This window comes from Euprymna scolopes, chromosome 38 (genome assembly GCF_053919585.1).
Source record: "Euprymna scolopes isolate OS-2025 chromosome 38, ASM5391958v1, whole genome shotgun sequence".
Lineage (NCBI taxonomy): Eukaryota > Metazoa > Mollusca > Cephalopoda > Sepiida > Sepiolidae > Euprymna > Euprymna scolopes.
Genome location: NC_136519.1, coordinates 9,194,410 through 9,203,934, shown reverse-complemented (window position 1 = coordinate 9,203,934; position 9,525 = coordinate 9,194,410).

The window sequence follows — 9,525 nt, the reverse complement described above, 5'->3', positions numbered from 1 at the left end:
CAAATTGTAGCTTTGCAGAGAGATCAGTTGGCAATGCGGGAAACATTAGATTCTCTTGTCAGAACCAACACAGAGACTATAGCAACTCCGAACTCTCTGGTCACGGCCAATATGGAGACTAAAACAACTCTCTTCAAGTTACAAGCTGGCATAACAATGGCTGACCAGAACATCGAAGATCTTAAATGTGGTTTGGAGCTCGAATTGAGGAACAGGCTCGAATCCTGACCCAGAATCCCACCGGGATGCGGGAGATGACAGATATGGAATAGAGGTAGATGTCAATGCAGAGATGTCTACCACAATCAAGAATATGGAGGAAAGGGTAATAGAACTGGCCAGAACCCGCACCCTTCCACCATCACAGAACACAAGGAGACTTAGGGAATGTTTGAAGGAGCTCGAAGACATTAAACAAAGGAAGCTCAATCTGATTGTTTTTAACTTCCTGAAATCAGACACTCCTGATGAGAACATCCAAGCTGTCCAAGAGATGATCAAAGAAGAATTTAAAATAAAAGTAAAAATAAACAAGGGTACCTGCCTAGGACCTCCCAGCAGCGGACAAAGGAGAATATTGAAAGTTGAGCTGGAGTTTCTTTGTCAAAACAAACAAATATTAACAAAGGCTAAGGAATTACACAAAAGTGCCAACAACACTGACAACAGAGTATACATAAGAACCAGATCTAACCAAGAATCAGCAGCTTGCCTAAAAAAAAACTTGCAAGCCCAGCTCCTGAAGGTAAGAAAGGAAGACCCCACCAAGCATTGGGTCATCAAATGGAACAAGATCATAGAGCAGGCACCCAATCCAGATCCCACATTAGTTCAACAAACTCTAAAAGCATAAATGTATCTTCAAGGCCACAATCTCAGACTGCATGCACTATAGGCAACCTTTCAATATACTACACCAGTGTGGATAATTCTTTGATGAGCAAACACAATGAACTTACTATTTTTACTCACACTGACTCCTACGAGATTATAATCCTTACGGAAATCAAACCCAAGATGGGGCATATACCAGATATACCTACAATGAACATTACTGGCTACGATCTTTTCACTAGTGACTTGCTTGCAACCAATACTCGGGGAACCTGCATCTACAGCAAATCCTCACTCAACGCCAAGCAGATATATCCAGATTTCTGCACTTCATATAAGGATAACATGTGGATCACCATCAGGGGAAGAACAATGCGGAGTTGTTGGTTGGTAGTCTCTATAGAAGCGGCAGTTCAGCAGTGGCTATCCCATTGGATGAAGATCTACGCAGGATTCTTTCTTGGGCGTCTTCCATGAATTGCTCTCATAAACTTTTAGCAGGCGATTTTAATCATCCCACTATCAACTGGACTCCCATGCCTGAACTCCCCGAGAATGTCAATCCCAGCAGCCCACCTTCTAGATTTGTGGAGCGTATCAGGGACACCTACTTCCTGCAACATATTACTGAACTCACCAGGTTCGGGCAAGATCAAACCCCCACATGTGATGATCTTGTATTTAGCAATGAGTTCGAAATGGTTGAGCAGTTAAAAACCCTTTGGGAGCAAGTGATCACATAGGTATTCATTCATATTCTCATTTAATCATCAGTATACTCCCCCTAGCAAGACCTGCTACATCTATGATAAAGCAGATTATAATGCCATGAGAACTATGCTGCACTTGAACTGGGAGGATACACTAAGAGACAAAACTACACAAGAAATTGCTGACTTTTTAGAATCATCTATTATAGATGCTATAGAAAAATGCACACCTACAAAGATTGCAGATCCATGAATTATTAAGAAAAAAACCCTGTGGATGACAGCACTGCTCTTCATAAAATTAAGAAAAAAACCTCACTTCTGGATCTGCTACCTTAACACAAAAGACAGCCACGACTACCTGAGGTACATCATAGCCAGGAATGAAGTTTCACACACAAGTAGAAAGCCAGGGAGACACGTTTCAACAATAAAGCTTTCCGGAACTATGTAAATAGCAGAAGAGCAACCAGGCGCAGAATCCCAGATCTACGTAAAGAAGAAGAATCCCTTGCCTGCGATGATAACGATAATGAATAAACAGTACTGCAATGTCTTTACGAAAGAGGATACATCTTCTCTTTCATCATTCACTCCCAAGCATATGGATTCGGAACTTAAGGTCAAATCACCAGCGAATCCTCAAAGAACTGGCCCACATTCTCACTACTCCCCTATGCATCCTGTTCAATGCCAGTCTTGTCAATGGATATGTATCTTATCAGTGGAAGTCTGCCACCGTAACCCCTATTTTTAAGAAAGGTAACAAGTCTGACCCGGCCAATTCCAAACCAGTCTCTCTCACACCAGTTGTTTGCAAGATCATGGAGCGGCTAGTATCTGAGGACATTACCGACCACCTCAAGAAAAATAGCTTACTTTGTGAACAACAACACGGATTTACTACTGGCAAGTCAACTATCACTAATCTCATTGAAGCCCTGGTCATTTGGACAGAGGCATTGAGTCATAATATACCAGTTGCTGTCATCTTTCTGGATTATGCTAAGACATTTGACACCGGTCCACATGAGCGACTTCTTACACAATTGAGTACCTTAAAGATCCAGGGCTATACCCTACAGTGGGTTTGTAGTTTCCTCACACACCGAAAACAGAGTTGTAGTTCATGGAACGTGCTTTGACTAGGCGAATATGACTAGTGGTGTGTCACAAGGTTCTGTTCTTGGCCCACTACTCTTTATGCTCTTCGTTACTGATATCCCAGAGAAACTGAAGAGTTCCGTTCTCATGTTTGCCGACAATACCAAGATCTTTTGAGTCATTGCCGACTCACAGGATACTCAACACTCCAGTCTGCAGAGTGACTTAGAACAACTCCAATCCTGGGCACACAACATATCTATACGGTTCCATCCTGAGAAATGTACAACAATGTATCTGGGTAAAAACAATCCCAAGTATCCAAACACCACGAGATACAGTGATGGTAGTTGTTGCACTCTGAACGAGACCAATGAGGAGAAGGATCTAGGTGTGATCATTGACCAAAAGCTATTCTTCACTAAGCATGTTGAAGCCCAAGTCAATATGGCCAACCGGGTTCTTGGAACCATCAAACACACTTTTACAGGTCTGAGCACAACATTTTTCTTGCTTCTCTATAAGTCCCTAATCTGCCCACACTTGGAATATGCCTCTGTGGTCTGATATCTGAATCTGAAAAAAGAAAAGGATGCCCTGAAACGGGTCCAGCGTAGAGCAACAAAACTTGTTCAGGGTATTTCCAATTTGCCCTACTCAGAACACCTTGCCTACCTCAACCTCCCTACTCTTGAACTCCGCAGAAAATGCACCGACATAATATAGGCCTACAAGATAGTACGGGGTTTCGATAATGTCCACCATAACAGACCTTGCACCAACTGTGGCAATTGCTTGTTTGCTCCAGCCCTCAACCCATCCACCTGGGGACACAATCTAAAGATGCAGATACAACATCATCCTGGCTCTTCTGGTCAGTTCTCCTCTAGCAGAATTACTCCTGTTTGGAATGGGCTAAGTTTCCACACTGTTAATGTCCATTCAGTTATTGCCTTCAAATCTTGCCTCGCTACAGATGGAAGAACCACCAGGACTGATACCACTACCAATTTTTCTACTGGACCAGTGACCCTACCCTCCCATTTTTTCCCTCCATGAACATACAACTAATATCATTTGATACTCTTCGATAGAAGATGGCAAATGGTCTTCATACATTTGTCGGGTAACCAATGACCTTTACTTAAGATAATACTTAAGATAATACTTTTATGACAGTGTGCTGGAGGCAGCCATGTTTGGACTTTTAGAACACACCATGGGGAGATAACTCAGTCTAAAGTGCTGACACCCCCCACCCCATCTTAAATAATAGCTTTTCTATCTAAAATTCGGAACATGGCTACCTTTTGAAAACAAATTGTTTTTTCGCTGTAAAAAAAAATACTTGATCAAATTAAGTGAAATTGTTTTGTTTTTTTCGGAGAACTTCATTCCATAATGGATACATACAATATAACTTTTTTTTTATATTTTCATTTTTTTATGTCTTGATTAAACTGTACAAGTACTAAATCCAACAATAACATTTTCTATGGATAATTATAAATATTTAAAATTTCTCATTCAGAAAAAAATCCAAATATTTTTTCAAATTTATATAATAGCTAACTTTAAATGGCACATATAAGGATTATTTTTGCTTTTATTTTTATTTTTATTTATCTCTATAGTAATACATTTAATTTTTCTAAATTTTCAATAGTAAATTTGTAGATTAACACCTTCAGCTAAATATCCCCCTCCTAAAAAATGAGATTATACTTTTTAAGCAATTATGTGTGAATACCCCGAAAAACTTGAAGGAAAGAAAAAGAGAAAAAAAAATTCAGAGTGGAAGATCAAATTCGTATATATATTTAACCCAAAATGATTCCCCATTTTCGGGCCATTCTAGCATTTTAGAGCAGTTAATCAAATTTATTTGCTACTAACCCTAAGTCCGAGTTGCAAGGTTGTGAGACCATACGTAATTGCCTATAAAAGTATCCCCCCCCTCCATCGACCATCAAACATACACACAGGATTTATCTCACGTAGCAAAGAAAAATATAGGTTAACAGCCCTAAAACGCTATGGTTACCTGAAAATGGGGGGTTATTTTATGTTGAATTTATATGCAAAAATGAGTCCCTATTTTAAATTCTAAAATAATTTTTTCCACAAATTTTTCAGGGTGTTCACAAAAAATAGAATATCTTGGGGGGGGGGGTATTTAGTTGCAATAATATTGTGTAACCACTTGTCGTGCGTATATTTCTCGCCTGTATGTGATTTACACATTTTTTTTCCTTTCTGCTCGTCCTGTGTTACAATGTCCACAATAACAGATTTTTTCCTCCACTTGAAAAAAATCAAAAATGAAAGCCGGTCTTATGGAAATCATTGTGCTGGACATTTTTTCTTTCTTTAACTCTTTTTCACCCCCAAACAAGATATGTTGCCACTCAGAAGGTAAGCGGCTATTATTTGGGAGCATGTCCAACAGGGGGCTGTGGGAAGTTGTCCAACAAGATGTCTGTTCATATTACATTAAAACTTCTGCAGGTTAGTACAGAGAAGCAGGAAACAGGGAGGGAATACCAAAGTCTAGCAGTTTGAGGGAAGAAACTATTAGAGTAGAAGGTTTTCCAGCATCTAGGGATCTCAACAATGAAAGGGTGGAATTTTGTTGCATGTTGGGCTGGTCGGAAGAATGTGCATTGAGGGGGCACAAGTGCAATGAGTTCATCAGAGCACGTTTCATTAAAGGACTTGTATAACAGGCACGGGAATGCAGCATTGCGACGATGGTACAAATGTTGGAGCTTGCCCAATAGTGCAGGTCCTATTAGATTTGAGAGTAATTTTTTAACACGGTAGAGGGAGCCCACGTTCTTTGCAGCAACCTTTGCAATATCTTCATTATATGTATTCCAAGTCATGTTGTCTATGGATGTTAGGTTCCTATTTACTTGCCTCCCCATGAGGACAGAGTTAGACACAAGGTCGGTTTTAAATGTAGGGAAAATCCAGCTCCCAAAAAGGGGCACTATGGATAGGAACAAAAATAAAAATTGTCTAAGTTTGAAAGATGGACTCTCAGGTAGGGTGTAATCTGCTCAACTCACTGGCTTTCATTTCTATCGTTTCCAAACAACTTCAAATGCAACTTGTGCGACAGTGTTGCCGATCATATTTAAACCATCTAAGCCGTTATTTTCTTATCATTGATCAGCGCAGTGTTATAGCACCTTCAGATGTCATTATCATGGTTGCAATCGAAAAGTTGCAGTATACATTGCATGTTCAACGAAATGTTGCAGCATTAAGAATTTTTTTTCAAATTCAATTAATAACATTACATAATCAATTCTTAATGCTGCAATATTTTAAGTTATAAACTTATTATATTTTACTAGAATGTCTCGTCCTTTTCTTTTCCAGTTTTAATAACTAGCCCTTTACTTTTCCACGTTTAAGCTTAACAATATTACTTTTCATACTCGCAGTTTTCTATTGTAATATATATGTGTGTGTTTGTGTGTGTGTGTGTGTGAGGAAATTTTTTTTTTCAATTATATTTCACCTTTCATTAATACAAATTCTTTCATTTATGAAACTCAATGTAATTACAGAGCATATAACAAATAAATGACAAATGTCTATTTTCCAAATTTCAAGATGTTGACCATCTTACCATTTATTCCTTAAGTATGTTGACATTCACAATTCTTGACAGCATCTGTTTCGTAGCACAAGATCATTCATTTAATTATTATATCAATCAATGAATTTATTCTATTGATGAATTGATAGGTGCTTTTTCTTCTAATGAGTTAAAGACAGAATAGATTCATTGATTGATATTATAATTAAATGAATGATTTTGCTTGAAATAGGAGCTGTCAAAAATTGTACATGCCAACATAAAGGAATAAATTGTAAGATGGTCAACATCTTGAAATTTTAAATATAGACGTTTGTCATTTATTTGTAATATATTATATATAGGAGAGATTCTATGTGTTAGTGTATGTGTTTGTATGTATGGACACAATTTTTGTCATCTGCATCGGACAGGCACAAACTGGTACCATCTTTAAGGGCAATGCCCCGGATGCATAATATGTAAAAATTAGAAAATAAAGATTTATTCTGTAGGAGTCAACTGTACCACTTTTTGGAAGAAGAGTCCGTTTTCCAAGTCTCTTTTTCACAAGTCACATGCATATTAAACTAAAACTATGTTTAAAATGCTTGATGTCATAAGCACTCATGGTCGTTTGGCTTCTTCCCCTCTTTCGCGTTTCACGTTCGGGTCCGGACACTGTGGCTCATTTTTTTCTTCTTTTTTTTTGGTCACATGGGCGCTTCCTGCTATTTTGATTGAAAGAAAAGTTGTTTTTATTTGGGAAGGGGGGGGGCGTGGTAATCATTTTTCCAGCACACAGGCAACGCCATGCACCCACCTGCTAGTATATATATATATATATGGCTACTGGTACCATGTAACCCAGTACTACCTGCCTCATGGTCGGGTCACCGGCGACTAAACTGATTCCCCCACCAGACTTGTTTGGTGAGGAGAGTTGCTAGTTTCCCTGAAGGATTAAAAATAAGACCTTCCAAAGGGTGAATGAACCTTTTTTCGGGGTCAATGGCCAACTAGCACCGTGTGTGTTTGTGTGTATGTATGTGTGTGTTGTGGTGGAGAGGGCTCCCGTAAGCTGTGGTGAAGGCAACCTTTCTAGGAGAAGCAAATCTCTGATTTAAAAAACCATAAAGCCAGAGACCAGTACCCGCATTCAACTGGTCTGCAGTTTAACTTGTTGCTGGCTATCTTGCTCTTGCTTGTTGCTAGATCTCAACATTTTGAACTGAGAGAGAGACTTGGCTGTCGTATAAAGCTAAGACTCTGTAGCATCATCTGTGTATAGATACTCCCTCAGGCATTTGTCTATTAAAATGGTCCTTTGGCGTTGAAAGTCATTTTGGGGCTCATGGATTTTTAAGTGTCTGAGGGAGTGGTATTCGTCTGACAAGACGTTGCAATCATCGTGTATATATATATATATATATATATATATATATATATATATATATATATAGAATAAATGATAAAAAGTTATATTCCAAAATTCATGATGTTGATCATCTTATAATTTATTCCTTTAATTCAGTTGACATATACAATTCTTGACAGTATATTGGAAGAGAAGCTTCAAATACCTTTATATTTTTCCATTACACCATATTGAATTGAATTCAATATCAATATGGCGTCATGGAAAAATATAAAGGTATTTGCAGCTTCTCTTCCAATTTTCGGATTTTAATCATGTCAGATCATTCGTTTCTCTTTGACGAATTGATTGTTGCTATTTCTTTTAATGAGTTTAGGGGATAATAGATTCACTGATTGATATAATAATTAAGTGATTGATTTTGCGCTACGAAAAAGATTTTTTTTTTTTTTTTTTACATAGGCATAACCACATTATCAAGGCCAAGAGGCCACTCAAGGATAAGGGTTAAAGAGTGTACAGTAGACATTGGACAATATAGTAATCATTAGTAATGAAAATTTGGTAAATTTGATAACTTATATGGAACGGCTCATCAAGAACTTATTTACGTTAGACTTGAACACAACCATATTGTAGTCAGCCGGAAAGCAGGAAAACGGAAGACAATTCCACAGGCGTGCAGTTCTAAGAAAGAAGCTTTGTTCATGGAATCTACGTTTAGGTTTAGGCACAGATAAAGAGTGGGGGGAATTATTGATAGTGTTTACAGCTAGACGAGTGTTTCTTGTGAAAGTTTGGCGAGGGGGACCATAGATTGAAGCTCAGTTGAACACGTTCCATGAAAATAACGATACATCAGAGACAAACTCGCAACATCTCTTCTGTGAGATAGAGGTTGCAAGGAAGAGAAAAGGACATCTCCTACGAGGCTACGAAGTCTATTTTGAACTCTATCAAGGCAGCTCCTGCCCAGATGTGGCAACAATATTCCATCCTTGGACGTACCTGGCTCTTATATAGATAGAGAATAGCATCAGCAGTGAGATATTTACCGGATCGATAGAAAGATCCCACCATTTTTCCAGCGGCTTTGGCAACAGATTTGATGTACGTGTTCCATTTAAGATCAGGAGTAAAGGTCAAGCTCAGAAGCTTGTCAAAACTTGAGGCCTCCTGAAGACGAGAGCCATTCATTTCAATTGATGCCAGATGTGGATCAGAATGTTGATGATGTAAAGAGAGAAGCTTGGTTTTAGATGCATTAAAAGTAACCAGCCACTCCTTTCCCATTGTACTACATGATCAAGATCAGAGGAGAGAGAATTGGAGAGAACTTGGTCGTTTATTGTCTTAGATGTGCTATCATAAATGGTAGTGTCGTCAGCATAAATGTCTACAAATGATGTAAGGATGTGATTTGGAAGATCATTAATGTAGATCAGGAAAAGAGTTGGGCCCAGGATGGACCCCTGAGGGACACCGGCATTAATAGTGTGAGCTTCTGATTTTTGCCCCTCAACTACTACTCTTATGAACCTATCAGAAAGAAATGATTTAATAATTGAGAAGACATTTCCAGCTATACCATAGCTAGAGATCTTATGAAGTAAACCTTTATGCCATACCCTATCAAAGGCCTTAGATATGTCAAGAGCAATTGCCCTAGAAAGGTGGCCTCCGTCGAGAGATTTACTAATCCTATGAGATATAACTGTAACCACATCTGCTGTAGATCTAGATACTGTCAAGAATTGTATAAGTCAACTGAATTAAAGGAATAAGTTATAAGATGGTCAGCATCATGAATTTTGGAATATAACTTTTTGTCATCTATTCTCTATATTGCTCTGTAATTACATTGAGCTTCTTAAATAAGGATTGATATATAAGAAAATATATTTCTACAG